The sequence below is a fragment of the Nyctibius grandis genome, chromosome 3, assembly GCF_013368605.1.
Source record: "Nyctibius grandis isolate bNycGra1 chromosome 3, bNycGra1.pri, whole genome shotgun sequence".
Classification (NCBI taxonomy): Eukaryota; Metazoa; Chordata; class Aves; order Nyctibiiformes; family Nyctibiidae; genus Nyctibius; species Nyctibius grandis.
Window position 1 is genome coordinate 40,872,893 of NC_090660.1, and position 16,880 is coordinate 40,889,772.

The following is a 16,880-nucleotide window of genomic DNA, read 5'->3' on the forward strand; positions in this document are numbered from 1 at the left end:
TGGGCAAGAACAACCCCATGTACCAGTACAAGTTGGGGACAGAGCTGTTGGAGAGCAGCGTAGGGGAAAGGGACCTGGGGGTCCTAGTGGACAGCAGGATGACCATGAGCCAGCAGTGTGCCCTTGTGGCCAAGAAGGCCAATGGCACCCTGGGGTGTATTAGAAGGGGTGTGGTTAGCAGGTCAAGAGAGGTTCTCCTCCCCCCTCTACTCTGTCCTGGTGAGGCCGCATCTGGAATATTGTGTCCAGTTCTGGGCCCCTCAGTTCAAGAAGGACAGGGAACTGCTAGAGAGAGTCCAGCGCAGAGCCACGAAGATGATTAAGGGAGTGGAACATCTCCCTTATGAGGAGAGGCTGAGGGAGCTGGGTCTCTTTAGCTTGGAGAAGAGGAGACTGAGGAGTGACCTCATTAATGTTTCTAAATATGTAAAGGGCAAGTGTCATGAGGATGGAGCCAGGCTCTTCTCAGTGACATCCCTTGACAGGACAAGGGGCAATGGGTGCAAGCTGGAACACAGGACGTTCCACATAAATATGAGGAAAAACTTCTTTACGGTGAGGGTGACCAAACACTGGAACAGGCTGCCCAGAGAGGTTGTGGAGTCTCCTTCTCTGGAGACATTCAAAACCCGCCTGGACGCGTTCCTGTGTGATATGCTCTAGGCAGTCCTGCTCCGGCAGGGAGATTGGACTAGATGATCTTTCGAGGTCCCTTCCAATCCCTAATGTTCTGTGATTCTGTGATTCTGTGAAGATCTGGATAAAGTTTGATTTCTCTCTCACTAGAAGTGAAGACTGACTTGATGTGTCTGGGTTTTGAAATCAGGATCTAAGAAATCTCAGTATGATGCTTAGTCAACAAAACTATTCTTCCAGCATAATTTTACTGATGAATTTGAAAAAAAGATTAAAAGATAACTTTGGCTTAATGACTGAGCACTGAATCAACATGATAATCACCAATGTGGCATTCTAGTAGAGAGGAACCAGTAAGAAGGCAAAGACGTGTTTTCTTCCATGACAAAGACAATGTATTCCACTTGTTTAAAAGCCAGTGATGTTAGTACTAACATGTTAAACTCTTAAACTCTCTTCTAACTGATTAAGGGATTTGGCCCGATTATTGCAGTAACAACTGTTTTAAAAAAGAAAAAAGTTGCCTTGAAACAAAGTCTATCTAAATATAAAAATATGTATATCTAAATCTGTACTTTGAGGACTTTGAAACAACAGTACAGTATTTCTTAAGCACAGAAAAAATATTTTTTAGAAACAAACTCACTAACTTTCAGTAAAAATTGAGCTTACAGATGTTATATAAATTTTCTAATAATAGTATACACAATTTTCCACCATTTATCTGCTGATAAAAAATGTAGTTATCAAAATAATGTTTCAAATAATAGCCAAAAAGGTGATACGCTTCAGTAAAATTCCCTAGATTGTTAATGATACAAAAAGACTGAATTTTGGATCTGCTCCGAGTTTCCTGAGAAAGTTTTAAGTCAAATTTTTATTCAATATCTACTTTAATTGTAGCTTTAAAGAAATAATATATGAAGAAATAAAGATGTACAAAAAGTACATCTGAGGTTTTAAAAAAAGTGAGGGCAAAAGTGCACAGGCTATTCTAGGACCTACCGGGATGACACAATACCAGCTAAAGTGATGCACCTCAGTAAGAATGACACTGTGTTGTCTGTGAGAATCACTATTGGAGTTTAGAGGAAAACTAAGTTTGCCCATTTTCCATCTTTCGAAAATCTTGTGAAAGAGAATCTCTGGCAATCACTGTCAGCACTAACATCAGGTCTGTGCTGTTCAGCATCTGGGCAACTTCAGTACCACAAAACTAAAAAAAAAATCCTGCCCTGGATCTTTGCTGTATAATTCTCACTGATGCTGGTGGATGTCCTAGCTATACAGAGGGTAAAGGATAAGGTCACAGGATAATGAATTTAACTCTAGGTTTTTAAATGAGGGTCGGTTGAGGTTGTTGGGGTTTTGTCTTATCTTTTTTTTTTTTTTTTTTAAATGGCATCTTTCTCTTCCTCAGGGAGATCTGCAGGCTGTGGCTTTTTGCCTTGAACATCCTCAAGTCAAGCATCAAGAAAAGGTGATGAGGGTTAGGGAGGCTCCCTTGACATTTGGTGCACTGGTATCAGCCTTTGCAATTATGGACCACCTTTCTAGCAGACGGTAATTGAAAAGTGTGAACCACATGGGCTCTAGTCAATAATAGCGTCAGCATACAAATGACACTCTGAGCTTTCTGTGTTCACCATCCACTGTTTTTGCTTTTCACCTTTTATCCTTCTCAGCATTATGACTTAATCCACTCTAATGAGGTGAGTTCTATTGCCAAAAATCAGCAGCAACACAGCTCTTTTCTGGCACCACTTAGGGTTTGTAACGAGTCAAAAAAATAGTGAGTCTGTCCGCTTTCCAAAAGGGAGGACAGTGCACCCTTTGAAATGTTCTCAGCTTTTCTGAACTCTCTTTTGAGTACAGGCTTCTTCCATACTTGCTGAGGAATGCATCCCACCTTCATAAAACTTGTTCATTACCAACCCAAGGTGACCAGAGCATTTGAGCTAGTTTAGTACATGCCTCTCCTAGCTTGAAGGTCATTATTGGTGGCCACATGTCACTGTTTACAAGCAGCAGGTGACTGCCAACAGTGGTGAGTGTGTGAATTTCCTTTGCTCTCTTTTCCTTACCCATCTGTCCACGCTTCTGAAATCATAAGTATCTGCTTGTAGCAAAAGCTTCAGAAGACAATGCCAAGATATTGTAGACAATAAGACACAGAAAGAAGATAACCAGTTACTTCTGAGTGACTAAAAGGAAAATAGTTAATTTTACAGAAAGTTTTTTCTTCTATTTTCTTTTCTCACGCTCATTTTAACTTAAGGTCACAGAAGGGTACATTGTCTATGTAGCACTTACAAAGAGCACTTACAAAGACCTGGAATTAATGAGTTCTGCCTAGCTATGGGTTTTTCGTCAGATTTCAAAATGGACCCAGAAGAGAGTCCTATACATGTGTCATTCATAAATAAATGCCATAATAAACTGAACTCAACGAAATCCATATTAAAAAAAAAAAGAAGCAGATTTAATCATGTAAATGTTGATCCTTAGAAGTGCCATGGTACACTTATCAATAATTTTAATTGCCATGGCAATTTCCATTGTTAAAGATGTGGCCAGAGGGTGGGTATAGGGAGGAGAAGAAAAAGAAATACAATGGAAAGTGTTTCCATGGATTAGACACATGGCTTTAACACATATACGCACAACTAAGGAAAGCAGAGAATTTTGCCTCTTACACTCCTTGGACCTCTCTCTCCTTTCTTCATCTCTAATCTGTTTTTTGCCAATTCCTTTTGATCTATCGGGGGCAGGCAAGTCAGGTCCATAAGTACAGATGGAGTAAATATGGAGATTAGCCTCTTCTCGTACTGCATTAACTCCTAATACCTGATTAAACCCAGATTCATGCAATTGTCTCCATGTTGGCTATCAGAGTGGCAGAGCACAGAAGGGGGCAGGATGAAGGCTGATTTTGTAATGGATACTTATTTTATCCCAGTGCTCTAAGAAGATTAGGCCTGGGGGTGTCAACATTAGCCATGATCTCTGGCCTTTGGTAGGCTCTTGCAGTTTTCAAACACCTCTGCTTCAGCCGTAGAACAAACAGGCAGCTTGGACGCCGTGGCCCCATGTTGTGGCATGAATAATTGCACACTGCAAACTGTTTGAAGATCACAAAGTGCTGTGTAAATTACCCAGTTTTGGCTTAGTAGAAGTGATTTGTGGTGACTTACTGAATCTTTTCACAGTTCGGCATTAAACTTTCCACATTTCTCTCTATCTGAGATGGAATGAAAGTTGAGTCATATCTTCCTTTATTCTTATCAGATCAATCTTTATAAAGTCAGTTTGTGTAAACTGCTGTACTGTATGCAAACCCTGCATGCAGCACTTTGTCTTTGGTACAGGTTCAATTATATTTAGCTGAAACACCAAAAGGTGCCTATTCAGCACAAACCCTAAATCAGCTCATGTGATGAATGCAAGGACATGTTCAAAACCATCTGTATAATACATGCCAAAATAGTACATGTGAAAACCTGCACTTTTTTTTTTTTTTTCATGAAGTTTCCAGCAAACATTCCTTTTTGCTTAGAAATAAGTTTCAACTTAATCAATGAGCAAGCAAAGCCAAAAAAATGAAAGTGACTTTTTACTCACTTGGGAAAACTGTGAACTCTAATCCAAAGTGAAACCGGGAATATGAGATGTAAAAGAAAAAAAAATAAAAAAAAGAATTAAGAAAAAAAAGAGCAGTACTTACTGAAAGAAACATTTGTCATATTGGTGCCTATGATGAAGAATGTATTTTTTACTGTGTTATAGAAATTTTTTTAAGTATATTTTATTAAAAAATTAGTTAACATTCGACTCTATAAATTTAATTCTATTGAAATTAGTTAATAAGTAAAATATTTTTCTCTTACAAAATGATTTTTAAAGCATGGAATGATAAATGGAAGTATCAGGAACCAGTAAGAAGCATCATATTTAATAAACTAAACCTTGCAAAATAAAAGTCTATAGCAATATTTCATCAGGAATAGATAATCTCAGAAGCTAAAATATTAGGGTTTGGGGTTTTTTTGCCTCTGTCTGCGACTGATGGGGAAGAATCACTCTTCTTTTTCCCTGGGGCCAGGGGAAAGGAGGAAATACAATCTGGCCTTCAGTTTTTTGTTTTGTAAAAATGGTATTGTTGTGGGCATGTATACCTTTATGTCTTACTTGAGCTAATTATACTTCATTGAAGCCAAGCAAATTGGCAGACAGAAAGCTGAGAGTGAATTTTAAGTCTAAGAATACATTAAAAAAATTAATATAAAGATTTTAATTTGTGTTCTCACGCTATGGTTTATAATCAACATAATAATAATATTTACCACAACAAAGTTTTAGTAATTAGGGCTATAACCAAACACAGGGATATTCTGTGTATATTCCTCATCAGTGAGAGAAAAAAAAGAATTTTAAAAAATTCAATGTAATGCATGTTTATCCTATTCGGTACATCTGTTTCTTCAAGTACAGATCAATTAATATTTACCTTTTTTTCACTAAGGAGTAAGAGAACTAAAACAAACCTTCAGGATGCATGTGCGCTCAGACATGCAAATACACGTGCACACAAAACAACTGCGAGATTCGTACACCTTGTTATAAACCAGCAAGACAATAAATCTCTAAAAGTAGTTTCTACCACTACTGGAAGTGAATATTCACATTGTTGTTCAAATCCTATAGGATTTAAAGCAACTGATTGCTGAAGTATTTAACAGGAATGCTCAAGTGCAATCCTTGGGAGAGATAAGTACATGCTAAGCATGAGACACTGTTCTTCTGTACACAGTATATTTTGCATCAGGTAGATATATTTTAAAAGAAAAAGAAACTGCAGTAAAAGAATTCAGGAACTCAGGAAGTGTACCTTCCCACTTCCACTTGTTCCATTTACCAAAGAAATGGCATTTCTCCCCACATCCACATGAAAAATATATACTTTTGATCTGAAAATTGTGGAAGAACTATATCTGATTGATGGAACTCAGGACTTCAGACTGCATTACATTAAAAGAGCAAAACCCGAAAACCTCTGAATGCTAGTCTACCTGTCATTTTGTTTGTGAGCTATCCTATACTCTCCATGTCAAACACAACCTAAATTTATCACAAATTTGTAAGGGACATCTAGAGGAAACATTATGGCATTTCCTAACATCTATTGAACAACAAAAGACAGATAAATATACCTTAAAATTATATTAAATTATGAATGAAAAAATAGTAAGATGATAAGATATTGTATAGTCAATGATGCTCACAAATCTGCCAGGCCAAGGAGCTGGAAGACTTTGTTATCTGGTGAAGCAGCCTTAAAATCCACACACAGTTTTCTTTTTCTCTGAGGGGACACTCACACTCATGAAATTTGAAACTGAGTGACAAGCTTAAGAGATTTGCAGTCTTTTGGCCTGAATAGGTGAAGTAATTTCTCATATTTCTTATTTTGTAATTGACTGAAAAAAACACCTTCTGGGACTTGGACAAGTACAATCATCCTATGCATTTGATACTCAGTCGTGTTTAACTGCGTAAGATACTTGCAGTGGGGAACTAAAGGGATCTAGAAGTGATCAGAAACTATGCCAGCGTTGTTCCTGAAATAAGTTACTTTCTGTGTGAGGCATAACACAGCACACTACCACCACAATTAGGAAGAGCCCTGGTTTTCTGATCCCTGTTGGTGCCTGACTCTGCCAGACCTTGTGCCCACCAAGCCCATCCCGTCCCACGAAAATGAAGTTCCATTCCATGCAAGTCATTAAAGCAGTCAGAGTAGTTAGCTTATAATTTAATATCATTTATGCCAACTGGAAGACAGATTATGATTGGTGTCAGTCTTTCCTAATACAGGTATTATTTGTACATTTCCTAGACAAACATTTAAACTCAACAGCTGCCAAGGTAAAGATTAATAACAGCAATATATTTATGGTACAACAAGAGACAGTGTATTGTCATTTGGTTCTGTGAGATTTTTCATGCTGAAAATACAATATAAATTACTCAGAAGAGTCATTATCTGTTTAGGAAAAGATACATTCATTTCTTTTTTAAAAAGGAACTTATTCTACAACAGTGGTTTTTAGTCTGATGATTTTTATATTAAAAGAGATAACTGCAGTTTGTTCTCTACCTCTTTCTGAAGGCAGATTCATTTAAATTGCCTTTGATTATGCAGCCTGGTAAACTCATTGTTTCAATGTTTTAGCAGTAAAGGTGAAGAAAAAAGAGAAAATTCTGTAGCTAATGGTCATATTACTGAGGTTTGGGGAACTAACATATATATATATAAAATGTTTTTTTTAATAGATTTGAGACCAACGAAGATGGAAAGAGCTATGTTGACTGAATCCCTTTCGATCTTAGGACTGATATCCTAAGTCGCTGAGTAAATCTGGTATGATGTTTCTCTTAATTCTTCTCCAAGACCCTCAGAAAACATGCACATCAGGTCCTGTGCATCAGCACCTCGTTAGCCTCTCCGCCTGTCTTGAGTGGTTCCATGTTAATCAACAGATTCATGTAATGTCTTTTTCTTTCAAAACGTCTAGTTGCACGTACCTTGGTGATTCTTCTTGCTAACATCAGAACAAGAGTAAGTCCTCTGGATGACACTCTGTCCTTGCCTGGTACAATTCACAGATCTGCTAGCAGGTGGCGTTGTGAGCAGGGAAAGCTCTGGGGACCAAAACACAGCAAGTGCAAATACTAGTTCTGGTATTTATTTGAGTGGCAGCAGAACTGGGCTTACTGCTTTCATGGTTTTCATTCTCTGTCACTTGAGTCTGAAAGATAGATTTCAAAGCTCAAGCCCTGCCTTTCTAGATTATAGTGTATTTCTGACTGATTATCCCAAGGAGGCTGCCTTATAGTTCACTTGCCTTCTTTTTCCTAACCCTTTTGTTTAGAAAATCTAGTTATCTTTAAACTTGTTTCCAAATGCTGGTGTGTCACTATCTAGGTCATAAGTGATCAGCTAATGTTTGAAGGTTTGTCCCATTCTCCGTCAGTTATTGTGAAGTGCAAAGTATGTCACACCACTAGCCTTTTTCAACAGTTCCTACTTGCCATGAAAGAAATGGAGTGTAGTACTCCAGTCTCCAGTTTAATACTCCAGTAACCCCAGTCACTTAAGTGCTCTATTCAAATGAGGGTTACAGATCAATTTCATAAATGCATGGTTTCATTTTAGATGCTCCTTCATAACTAAAGCCGTATATTGTGGGCTTAAAGTTTTTGCTATAATACAGTTTATATCTGTCAGTTAGCTGATTGTGTTTTCCTGCCCGTATGACTGTGAAATCTAAATTAAATACATAGGGAAGTACCGCTAAGATGCTTAGCTTTCTGCAAAATTAAGTTATATATAATAGCTCAACATAAACATAAGTTATTAGGTTTGCAGAGTTTTGAGGAAATAAAGTATTTTATTTAACATATTGTCATTTTTCATATGTCTTCATTTGGATATCTGCACATAATGGATATCTTCATATAATAAAACAACTAGCAAGTACGTTTCTGCAGTGTGGGACTATAGATTCATTGACATTTGCGCACCTTCTTCCCTCCAGTTGGTTACTTTGAAAGGTTCAGTGAATAAGTAAAAAGAACATTTATTGAGCTTCATCATAATGAAATTAAATAATTATTCCCATCCTCTTACTTACTAGGAGAACCCCATTTTAGGTGGTAAATATATTGCTGTTACTCATCAGATTAACTGGTTTATTTTGATGCATAAAGAAGAATATAATTAACATCAAATTACCTAAAATATGTAACTCTGGAAAAATAAAAGAATTAGTCTGATAAAAAAATGTTAATTTGATCTGTCCATCTAATCAGGTGATTAACTACATATTAACAAGAGATAGCTACAAGACACCCTATAATGAGCATGTAGTACAAATACTGAGTAAACAAAAGACAGTTTAGAAATGCCATGTTTCAAATGGTAAAAGCAGACATATTAATACTAAGCATGTATGAATAATTTTAAAAGTTTTAAAATATTAGTGTAATTTCAAGTTCAAGTACTTGAAAGCTAAGAAAGGCCAGGACTGGAACTGCTACCAGGGACGGTATTTCACACACACATTTTCTCTATTTTTGTACTACAATCACCTTAGAATTATTAGACGATCACATCATATTTTTTTCTAAATGTCTTGTCTTGTACAGTACATGATGGAGAAGGCCTGAGAAAATCAGATCTGTACAACGAAAACAATTGGTTTTGTGGGATTTGTGCCTTGTTTGCTTTTAGGTGTTGGATTGTGTGTAGGAAATTTTGACAATGACTCTTTTTTGGCATAAATATTTTTATTAATTCAATATTTAACTATGATAATTTTTATGAACAAAAATACCCAAGCAAACATCAGACAATTCCAGTCCTGCACACACTCACTCCTGTTTTCCCGTGTCAAGTATATAGATGCATATGTCGATACCTACCTCCTACGCCTCTTCTTGAATCAGATAAGCTTTTGCACAGATTCCTTTTCTGGTCTTATGCCAAAATCTTACACTCCAGCAAAAAGATAAGTCTCTCATTTTTCCCTGGCTATCTCTCAAGCACTCAGGGTCCTACTTGCTGCTTCAAAATTGATCTCTTGAAGGACGTACTTTTGTCCAGAGTTAGGGGGCATAGAATAAGAGATACTTTCCATTTGACTTTCTAGCAAGGGTCAGTCAACAGTGTTAAACAACTTCAGGAACTGATTTAGATAAGACTTTCTTCTAGCTAAAGGGAAGACTGCAGACAGCTAATGAGTCTTGTACATGTAACATAATTCACCCTCAAATGAGATAACAGGATCAAAATTCTTACAGGAATCATGATGACACTAGCTGCTCACGACCTTATTAGCTGTAACCATAAATGTGGCATTCCAGATGATAAGTAGCAAGATTTATGTTAAAGTCAAGTGAGAGTTTCCCAGGCAGCATCCTTATGGTTATTCGTATCAAAGGAGTTGCAATTTTTCATTGATTGGAGGTGGTTGACAATTTCATTTATTATTTTCACCATAAGCAAGCACCCTTCCACTGCTGCAGATGACTCCATTGAAAAATAATAGCCTAATATACTGGCAGCTACCTTGTTTGCATTTTCTCAGCAAAGTTGTTCATTCCACAGTGGAATGGATCCAGGACTCTCTCCTCCCTTTTCCTTTTAAGCAGTACATTTCAAAATTGCCTTTTATTAACAACTGATCCTTCATGTCTTGAAGTGATGTTCAGGCCACAGTGGTTTAAGTTATTAAACCAAAATAATTAATACATTTTTTGAAAGAACGCATATGTTTTGGAAGACTTCTTGTATCATTCCTTCCCATGCACACCTGCACGGGCAACCTAAGCTGAATTTGTCTTGCAACCAGAGAACTCCTTGCAGCTTTGCAAAATTGCTCATTAATGAGACTAGATCAAAGCCAAAGTAAGGATCATGAACCACCAGCTTGCTTTGTAGCCAATTTGCATTCTTCCTTCCCTCTTCATTTATCTTCCCTTTTTTTGCTTCCCAGCCTCCAGGCATTATGTGAACATTAGGGGAAAGCATGTGTTTGCCTTCTTTATGTGTACACAGTAAAAGATACTTAAATACATTAACTGTGTTATAACTTCCCACCTCCACTCTACACTTTCAGTGCTTTGTATAAAATATTCCATGACAATTCTGTTTTTTTACTTTTCTCAACAAAAGTACTTTATTGTCTGGCCTGTACTTCTTTACCAGCAAACAGTAATAAAAGCGTAGATGAATGGAAACACACAGGTGATTTGGATATTAAAACCCCACTAATAAGCCTAACAGCCAAAAACTGTTAATAGCCAAAATACCCAAGATTTTGCTGATGGTATAGGTAAATTTCCAGATTTCCCAAGAGAAATGAACTGTGAGGAATTCCTTTTTATTTTTGACTAAAATAGCAGAATGCTACCAATGAAGGATTGCAATCTGTTACTATCATTCCATTTCTCAGCCCTTTGTCTGAGTAAAGACAATAAAAGCTGAATAAGAAGCTCAAAACTTGTCCCCTGAAACAGCATCAGGCCATGGACTTGTTCCAAGGTTACAAAGTCAACAAAGTTAATGCTTCACAAGCAGCAACGTCTCTAGTTCTATTGGCAAAATACCCACAAGTACACAAGAAAAGAGAACGTGTTCAGGAGCTAGTCACAGTTTAGAAGTGAAAAGAGATGTTGTTAGGAATGGTACAGTAAGCTCAGCTGTGTTGCTCTTTTCACCCATGTGTATAATTTTTCAGACCTGTTTTTGTTCCCAAACACTCGAAATGCCCTTTTCCCTAAATCAGACAACATTATACTCTTTCTGCTAGGAGCCTTACACTTACAAGTAGTCCGATGCTCATAAAGCAGAATGTGCGTGCGATAAACTGATAAGAAAAAAATAGTTTCAGTTGTAAGATAGTAAGGACTATTATAAACAATTTTAATACAAAAAAAATTTGAAATTAAATGCCTCTGCATAATAAAAAAACCTTGACTCCTATCATTACTAATTAGCTGGTTAATACTGTCAGCTGAGAGACCAAGGAATTGAAGAACAGAACTACCCTCTCGATCCAGGTGCTACCTCCAGGGCACGACAGAAACATGTTGGCAGAAGAGCGAGGAAACTTGCCCTAGTGCTCCTGGGCTATGCCTAGGTATGTCTTTTTTTCATGTGCAATAAATTTACTAAAAATGGCATAAGAGGAAAAAATGATGAAACATCTTGACAGTCTCTTTTAAAGTTTGTCAAAGATTTAATAAATTATTGGAAGTGCAGCAAGCCTGTCAAGGTATAGATGGCTGTGTGCCTGAAAACTCTTATATGCTGTCCATTACTACAGCTAATCCAGCCCCAGGCTGGATTAATTTGTATGATGTTAAAAAGCCCTTCCAGCTACCCAAAGGTGTCAAAGTAGGCTAGCACAGACAGAATGCTTGGGAATACAGCCATCGTCATTACATTGAGGGAATACAACCAGGTGTCCACTCTCTTAATCCTATACAAGCTTTTTGACAATATCAAGGCTAAATCCTGGCCTCCTGTGCAGACACAGAGCAAGTCAAGTTAGAAAGAGCTAGACTGATAGGGGAGGAAACTTCCCCAGACTGAGCAAAGAGCAACCTAGGACTGGTACACCCATAACTGTTGACAGGTACGGTAGAAAAGATTTCCACTTATTTCAACAATAACAGGGACATCTTATTTAAGTCCAAAATGGGGTAAGCTTATTACTCACTATTACATTTAAGCCTATTGATCATTTTTCTCTTCGGATCCCAAAGAGTTTTTAGAGGCACTTTACTATTGACAACAATAATGTACCAGAGTTACATCCCATATTAAAATACTCGCATAAGCATCATAAAAGTGCCCATACTGAGAAATTTCAGGAGATTTAGTTTTTAAACTATCTTTATAAGTCTAAGGAATCAATAAATTTCACCTGTCAGGTATGGCTGCACACTTGAAAGTGACTACAAAGTTATCCATATTCTAGTATCATGGTCATTCAAAAAATAGTCTTATGAAAGCAAGACTTCCTACTAAGAAGTATATAGAAAATAAGGTATAACTCTGTTTTCATAACTCTTCCAGTACTGTTAATAGCAAACATTTTCAAAACACCAGCCAAAAAATAAGTAAAATTGTAAGATTTTTGTAAGTGTTAGTTATTCCTCAGACTTTTGGGGGTGTAATCACCAAACATTACAAATATATGTATATATTTTAAATAGGATAATCTAGGATTCTGATACAATTTTTTGTGACAGCACTTGGGACTGTAAGTGAAAAATATCAAGTACAGTGAGACTCGTACTACTAATAAGAACAGAATTTGCAACATAGTGTTTATATTTCAGGAAATAAGATAGGGTTGCTAAACAACTTTTCTTATTCCTGATTACTGGAAGGTCTGTTGCCATTGTAGCAGTCCTTCCCAGTCTGAACATTTCTATAATGGAAATTAGATGCAGAATTCCATATATTCCCCTTGATTGGCTTCTACACCAGTGAATGATTTAGAAGTAGCTGAAGGGGAACATGCTGCAACCCCACACTATTAGAACTGATGGCAATTTAGAAGGATGACTATCTTCCCTAACCCTGTATATTCACAGAATCATAGAACTGTTTTGTTTGGAAAGAACCTTTAAGATCATTGAGTCCAACCATTAACCTAACACTACCAAGTCAACCACTAAACAATATCCCTAAGCACCACATCTACTTGTCTTTTAAATACCTCCAGGGATGGCGACTCCACCACTTCCCTGAGCAGCCTGTTCCACTGCTTGATAACCCTTTCCGTGAAGAAATTTTTCCTAATATCCAATCTAAATCTCCCCTGGCGCAACTTGAGGCCATTTCCTCTTGTCCTATGGCTTGTTACCTGGGAGAAGACACTAATACCCTCCTCGCTACAACCTCCCTTCAGGTAGTTGTAGAGAGTGATAAGGTCTCCCCTCGGTTTCCTTTTCTCTAGACTAAACAACCCCAGTTCCCTCAGCAGCTCCTCATAAGACTTGTTCTCCAGACTCTTCACCATCTTCGTTGCCCTTCTTTGGACTCTCTCCAGCACCTCGATGTCTTTCTTGTAGTGAGGGACCCAAAGCTGAACACAGTATTCGAGGTGTGGCCTCACCAGTGCCGAGTACAGGGGGAGGATCACTTCCCTTGCCCTGCTGGCCACATTATTTATGAAGATCCAAGACATTCATTTAAGCATAACTCATTCATTGAAAGTTGTACTTTAGACAAAAGACCATACTTTTCATGTCCTGGACCTATGTTGCTTTTCAGCTAGGAAAATGTGAAAGGTGAGTATTGGTGACGGTCCACCTGTACAGGTAGGGGTATGCAGTGTCTTGACCCTGGCCAGTAGCTAAGCTCCCACACAGTCACTCACTCACTCACCCCCCAGCAGGACGGGAGAAAGAATCAGAAGGGCAAAAGCAAGAGAAACTCATGGTTCAAGATAGTTTAATATATGGAGGAAAAACAAAACAAAAAAAAAACATCCCAAGTGATGCAAAGACAATCACCCACACCTCACAGCAGCAGACCAATGCCCAGCCAGTCTCTGAGTAAAAGCTACTTTGAAAATACTACTCTCCCTCATTTTTTGTTTCTGAGCATGACATCATATGATATGGGATATCTCTTTGGTCAGCTGGGATCAACTGTGCTGTGTCCCCTCCCGGCCTCTTGCCCACCCCAAGCCTATTCACTGGGAGGGCAGAGTGAGAAACAGAGAAGGCCTTGACACTGTGCAAGCACCCTTCAGCAATAGTTAAAACATCAGTGTGTTACCACTGTCTCAGTCACAAATTTAAAACAGCAACATCATGCAGTCTGCCATGAAGAAAATTAACTCCTTTGCCAACAGACGCAGCACAGGGTACAAGCAAAGGTTTCCTATTACAGACGCCTAACGTACACACACTGCCTGGTCCAGAAGGAGGACTCTCAGTGCTGATTTAAGTGCTAGAGGAACTCAGCAAACAAATGGGGGACAGAGAAGCTCATAGACTGCAGTTCATAACATGAGATGCCTAGACGAGATTGTAAAAGTTAACAGAGAAATCATTGTTTCTTGATGTTTATTTAGACCACAAAATCCTTTGTTTGGCATAAGCAGCCAGCTCTCCACAGTCTTTATAGAGGAGGAGAGTGTGGTTGTGGTATCCATCTTTAGAATCATGTTCTGTGTATCACAGTATCAGAGAGAAATTATACCCTCCTTGGTCTGGGAACAGGAGAAAGAGAACTGAGTAGCATTAAGCCAATGTTACCAAGTCAGTGGGGATGAGAAATACAAATAATGCAGAGAAAAAGCACCTGAATTATATCAGCAGTTAAGGCTGATTTTACAAGTTCTCCTGAAGTAAGGCACTTCAATTCCATTTTAACAGCACTTTAGAAGTTTTGATCTAAGAGGACTTTGGTGGCTCTGCCCTACGGCTGTATCAGGCTTGGCCAGCCCTTCTGTGAAATAAAAAAAAAATATATATAATGCTTCCTTACCTAATGTAGTGTTACAGGTAGAAACAATTTGGGGGTTTGAAAGAGAGGCTGCCAAGGTAAGTACAAGAAAAATCTGACCAAAGGGATACACACAAAAAAAAAGATGTAAGAGGTATTGTAGAAGGAAGGTTAAAAATGGAAGTTGAGAAAAGGAGAAAGGAAAAGGGAGTGAACAAGTTTCAGAAAATTCAGTTAAATGCAGGAATAGACTGTGTGCCTAATAACCATATGTCTGTCTCAGTACATATTTTGTCCTTCAGTTTCATTCACTACCTGACTCTGTGGGTCTGTTATTCCAGTAAACTGCAGATATTTTGTAACAGCATAAGCATCATATAAATTGATTCTGAGTAATCAAACTTGCTAAGACTTTTTCACTGTTTGTGTGTACTACAACTCATTTATGGAACAAAGAGCACTGAAGATGGCAGGGCCTGGATATTACTGGAGGGGGTAAACAAACAGTGAAAACCAAAATTCATACTCAGTAAATTATGTTAAATTTATAAAACTGGAAACAACTGTAATCAAGATGAAAACAAAACTGCTTACAAACACAATTATTTACTTTTGGGGACTAGTCTTCTACCTCTGTGCTACGTATCCTGTTTGAAGACAAGAGCACTATGCAGAAGTATCTTGGAGAGTTATGCTTCTTGATCCATTCTCAAATTCATTGGAGTTTAGTTTATTTAGTCTAGCAAAAATGAGATGGCAGAATCACTGAAAGTAAAGAACAAATAAATACTTGTGATAAATAAAGGAGGAAGAGGAACTGCTTATGTTAAAGAATAATGATGACAGCAGAAAAAAAAAGATTATTATAAACTACGAGAGGAGTACATTTCTTCTGGAAATTAGTGTACACCAGTAACCATTAGCAAAATCACATTTTAAGCACATCAATGAGAGTTAAAGTATACTATTTTTAAGATGACGTCTATAATTACATAAGAACATTTATATAATACAGTGCCTTTAATAATAAGCGACAGAATTTGTTGACTACTCTGCTATTACGTTTCTATATTCATAAACTAGCTAACGCCTTAGTTAAAAATGTACCAAAATTTCTAGCAGTTAACCCTCTTATGTTCCTTTCTCAGTCTATCCCATTCTATAGAATTTGAATGTGCCTGCAAATAGGTTTTCTTGTACTTCTGTTTACTAAAATGGTTTCCAAGACTACTTTATTCAAGAAGTATAAACAGATGAGAAAATCTTCAACCCTTAGTAAGTCATCAAAAAAACACTGATTTTGGATTATTTTTTCCAGGAAGTAACAAATTAGCCTCTGACAGATTGTCCTGGTTTGGCCCAAACCAGGCCAATTAGTCTTAAAGAAACCAAGGTCACTGCTAAATTCCTCACTGCTTATGAGTGAAGAGCCAAAGGGGGGTCGCACCTGCAGGGAGGAGCAGACAGGGCAGGTGACCCAAGATTGACCAACGAGGTATTCCATCCCATACATGTCATTCTTACTTTCCTGTTTATCACTAACCCACTGCCTCCTGGAGGTGGGGCCCAGGAGGGAGGGGCCCTCCTGTCTCCCACTGATTGGTACCAGCTTTGCCAATTCTGCAGTTAAAAGCCTGCAGGTGTGATGGCAGTGAGAGCTATTGCATTTTCCCCTCTGTCTGTGCTGGGTGGAGCTATTGCATTTTCCCCTCTGCCTGTGCTGGGGGGAGCTACTGCATTTTCCCCTCTGCCCGTGCTGGGGGGCTACTGCATTTTCTCCTCTGCCCGTGCTGGGTGGAGGTACTGCATTTTCCCCTCTGCCCGTGCTGGGGAGAGCAACTCTGCCTGAGGAGGATTTCCAAGCTCTCAGTCTTGGTTTTGTATATATTTGTATATATTTGATTATTTCTATTATTATTGTTATTATATTCTTTTTCATTACTATAGTTTATTAAAACTGTTTTAACTTTCCAACCCATAAGTCTCTCTCCCTTTTCCCTTTCCCTTAGGCGGGGGGAGAGGGTTAACAGAGAGCATCTGCCACAGGTTTAATAGCCAGCCCAGCTTTAAACCGTGACACAGATTAATTCACTGGTACCCTAAAAATCAGAAGTTGTTTTAATTTCCAAATAATTATACCTTTAACTCACTGTATAGTATAGTATAAAAAAATATAGAACTTGAAAATTACTAGTCTGAAGGGTTTTAATGA